The sequence below is a fragment of the Charadrius vociferus genome, unplaced genomic scaffold (genome assembly GCF_000708025.1).
Source record: "Charadrius vociferus isolate BGI_N301 unplaced genomic scaffold, ASM70802v2 scaffold549, whole genome shotgun sequence".
Lineage (NCBI taxonomy): Eukaryota > Metazoa > Chordata > Aves > Charadriiformes > Charadriidae > Charadrius > Charadrius vociferus.
The window spans coordinates 1,835,470-1,840,420 of record NW_009650103.1 but is presented as its reverse complement, the minus strand read 5'-3'; positions in this window follow the sequence as shown (position 1 = coordinate 1,840,420).

The window sequence follows — 4,951 nt, the reverse complement described above, 5'->3', positions numbered from 1 at the left end:
CAAGGTCCCTTCCAATCTAAACCATTCCATGATTCTATTTATTTTATATCTATGTCTGATTTTCCTCATCCAAAAAGTAGCCGCAAAGCAAATTTCAAATTAGAATCTGCTTGACTTGGTGAAAAGCAGGAGCATTAGTTCCTTTGTGAATTCATGTAGCCCACATTTGCACAACACAGGTGCTGCTTTCAAGGCAAGAACAGCAGGAGGAAGACACAGGTCTGAATTAACTCCCCCCAGCCATGAGTTTCATCAGTTCTCAGCAAACACCACAAACCAACCCAAGAGCTGAGATGCCCTCAAGTGAAGCCTGCAAGCAGGGAGAGAGAAATTCACCACTGCAGTTACTAGTTCCTAATGATTTTCTCAGTTCTAATCCACAATTATTCAGCAGATTTTATTCCCAATTAGGTGTTTAAATAGATTTCTTTGTTAACGTCACCAGGGAATGAATATGATTTTACTTTAGGCCACTTGAGTGTTTTTTTATGGACAAGCTAGAATAATATATAATCTGTTGATGTCCAAACATGCAGAAAGAGAGGCTCATCCAAATACAACACTCCGGCTCCCATTCCTTTCTGCTTTCCAGTCTCATTATAAATAAAACACGAGTACGTGGTGTATTTCCCTAGTGCCCAAATTCAGAGAGGGGACATTTTGCATTAAAAGCACAGGATTCCTCCCCACCCACCCCCAGCCCCCTCGGTCCGGGCAGCACCAAGCGGTGGAAGAGGGTTTATTACCATTAACTGAGCACATCAAATGGCATTAGGGTGATATCGAGAAACTCCTGTTCAGCCTTGACCGACCTTTGTGATCTCTGACCCTCGGTCATTAGGGGAGAAAGCCAACCCATTAAGGCCCTCAGGCACTCAGAGCAGTATCTTCATTACAAATAGCTATCAGGAGCCAAATAGGAGCTAATTATCCAGCACCAGCCCCCTCCTCCCTGCACCATCCTACCTGCCATAGGAGACAAACCCTCCCAGAGGCAGCAAAGCCACCATCAGAAACCATCTCACTGCTGTGCCAGGAGCTGATTTAAAGGAAATGAAGGATTTTTTTGCTCATCAGATACCAATATTCCTATAAGATCATGGATTCATCTGCTCGAAACCCACGACTGCCACTATGGAGTTTGGTGGCAGCGACCAAGTCACACAACAAACTCCGGTCACAGCTGCATGATCATTCCCCCCCTTCAGATATTTTCTATTAAACTGGTTACAGTGTGGTTTGTACATTGACTTTCTTGGAAATATCTGCTGTGCCTAATAGCCAAGATGTCATTTCTGGTCTTCTATTATACATGAAGGAAAATTCAAACCCAAAGATAGCATCTAAATTGAAATACGCTACTATAAAAGCTAACAAGAAATATCCAGGATACCCATCCAAAAAGCTTTCCCAGGACTCAAACTAACACTGGCCCAGACAAATATTTACATAATTATTCTCATGGGTTTGTTTTAAATAAAGAGCTTTTTTATTATTATTACTTTGGCATCGACCACCTAATTAGGGGCCAATGACAGTTATAAAAGTCACTGGGAGTTCTCCCAGCAGCACTGACAAGGAGAGGTGGCACTTGAGTCACTGCCCTCCTGCTCACCTGGGGGAATGGGAAGAGGGGACCATCAGGGAAGGGACTATCTCCCCGCAGACACGAGGGGCTGGAAGAGGGATGGCCTCTGCCTCTGGCTGACCGCTTGCTGGGGAGATGGACAACTGGTGGGCAAAGAGTAAGAGGACTCCTGGCAAAAACGCCCACTCACGCCCGGTTCTTTCCTGGGTCTAACGTCAGCACTGTGTTATGACTCTGGACCAGACATTTTTCCTGCATCTCTGCTTTCCATGTTACCTTTTGGGACCAGCCTTTCCCCAAACGCATGCAGACGACCCAGCAAAGCGGACCTCAGTTCTGAAGTCCTACTGTAGCATACAAACATACCGTAGAAGTAATCCATTTAGCGTAGAAAAAATATAGAGATAAACACATGCCAAGGTACTCGTGGTGGTCTTTAAGAATAAAAATGTAAACAACCCAGTTTTAAGGTGAGGTTTCAAGTACACCGATTAAGTGGAAGATAAGGAAAAGCACTCCCGGCTTGCGGTGAGAAACAACCGAGATTTGTTCAGAGTCGCTTCTGTGCACACTTCCAGAGCACACCGCTGGAGATCCCTGGGGCTCCCCGCACACGCAAGCTCCTCTCATCAATCCCATTATTAAAATTGCCTCTTTCCACTGCCGGAAAGGAGCCAAACTGGGGACACCACCTCCTCAGGTGCCTCCAGGGACCTCGTGTCACCAGGGAGCGCAGCAGAGGCGGGAGAGCTGGGGACAGCAGAGCACAGGGTGCAAGAGCAACGGATCTGCTGCTCTGCAGCCCATCTCCTGCCAGGACACTTTTCCCACTGAGCATTTTTTCCAGCTGTGCTTTGTGCCATAGCTGTGTAAGGTCCCCAGACCAGCTCCTTGAGGGCTTCTACATGCCCCCTTTTCCCTACGGCCCGGCTCAGGCATTCAGTTCTCCAATTCACCAAACTGAGCAAATAGCCAAAATTCAGCACCCAAATCCCTTCAGCCCCTGGAAAGGACTTTCCCTTACTGACTTGTTTCAACAAGTCCCTGCAAGTCCAGCCTTCAATCCCTATCACTGCTTCAGCTGCTGGTCCCTAAATCCCCTTTCAGCTTTGCCAAATCTTCTAAGAAAAGAGATGAGAAGACACAACATTCCCATGACAGCACACAGGGAGGGAGCAGTGACCGTGGTGGCTCCTGGGCACAACGCTCGTTCTGCACATGTACTCAGAGGTTGGATTGCCACCTCACCCCCACCACTGCCATCATCCAGCTGGTATCTAGGGGTGGAGGGCTGAAGTACATAATCGCTTGCCAAATATCTTTTTCCTTCTCTTTTCTCGCAGTTTTATTGTGCTCCTGAGGCCGTTTGAGCTGGGATTCAAGTTACTGCAAGCAAAGCAATCCATCAGAGCATGGCTGAGAAAGAATAGAAACGAAGCTATCTGGAGCCATCAAGTTAAGCTAGAACAGTAAGAAATATTTCTCACCCGCTCCTATTGATCTTTCCATCCCTGGGGCAGATGCAAAGAGAGGAAAAACCCAGCAAATGCTGCCTTCGGAATCTGCTACCTTCACTATAAAGAGGTGGCGCTGAGACCTGCTGCCTCGTCACTGGTTGCTTGGTCAAACACAAGTCTCCACGCAAGATGTTCCTGGAGAGCCTGATGGAAAGGTGACCCTCTGTATTTGCATTCACAGGGAGCACTTGAATCGCCATGAACCCATTTAACTCAGGCAAGAAAGCAATTAGTGCTCCCTCTTAGTAAAACAGCAGATAATAAATATTGGGTAACCTTCCCACGAACCAGTCCCGAAGCACCGATAAAAATATATGAAAATATATTTTACTCTACTAATCCCTTCCCAGCTAATGATTGAAAGCAACTGAAGATTTCCTGGTGCGATATTCAGCTAGTGTGGTGACCGGTGCAGCATTTCTTTCTGTAGGTAAGAAAAGGGCTTTGTATTTCAGTAGCTCTATCTCCAGGACATCTTTTCTCAGGCTGTAAGTAAAAAAAAAAAAACCAACAAAAACCACACCACCAAACCCAACCTTGCTTTGCCTCAGCATCTGGGACAGGTCAGCTCCAGTCTCAAGCTCATTTTCAGCGGCCTGGAACTGGTTCACGGCATGACCTCTTAATCATACTTGGAGATTTAAAGAGCTCAATCGCAACTTTGATCAGTCAGGCCTGTAATATTTGCAGACTGCCATAATGATGCTTTCCATATCCTACTACGGATATACTCCCAGTGCTTTCAGGAAACGGTACTTCTGGCTTCTTCACTGCAAACGACTACCTTAGGTGAGACAGAAGAAGGACCTTGGCAGACAGATGAGGTCCACGGCACCGCCGTGGGCGAAGACAGCCAGACCCTGGCAGCAGCGGGATGCCGAGCGCTTCAAACCAGCGTTGCCTGGTCTTGACAGACAGCTGGGCAAATGCTCATTCCCAGGCAGGAAAAATAAATAAAGCCCCAAACAAACAGGGCGACATAAAGGGTGGCACGTGCACGCACTTGGCAAAGGGAACCAGTGGGATTAATGTCCCTCTTTCACACTTGTGCGGAGCAGCTCAGCCCACCCTTTGCGCGTTCAGCAGCGGTTCCCACCACGTTTCGTTTTCTCTGCCTTTTCAGTCACGGTCGGTGGGCAGGAGAGGGAAGCCCAGCAAGATATTGTCCCCCTCCAACGCAGGTTTCCCCCTGCCAGGATGCCGGTGGACTTGTTCTTCAGGTCATAGTTCATGTAGTGCATAAACCCAAGAGCGTGGATTTGGGGGAATTAGGAGTATAAACAATAAAGAAGGAAGACACATAGGGACTCCTGGTGTAAAGAGTGATGATTTGTCCAGATCTGAGCTACGTCAGAGCTCTACCAGGGGTCAGACACCACAGCAAATATGAAACAAAGCCTTGGTGGTGACTTAGGAAAAGATCAAAGATGAAGAAAATTGAGTCTCACTGCCGGCAGCAGTGAAATGCAATTTGAATGCCAAATACAGACTCTTCCTCACATTTCAGGCTAAAACCAGAAATTAAATTGTCGGCCTCTCTTTAATCTAATTTCACTGCAGGGTCGCTCTCCTGATGTCCCCCCAACCTCAAATGGTACCAGATTTGAAAAGCAATTCAGAATTTTATCAAGGAACAAATGCTTCTCAAATTGTTCTGAGTTTCCAGGGCACAAATCAGAGACAACTACACAGGTATAGTCTGTTTAAATCCAGTGAAGTGCAGAAAAATAACACTTTGATATGCTGGCCGCTAAAAGCTGGGCTTTTTTGGTTTTGTTTCTATTTTCTCTAACACTGAAGAACTAGCTTTCCATCAGACAACTGAATTCTCTAAAGGGAAATAACT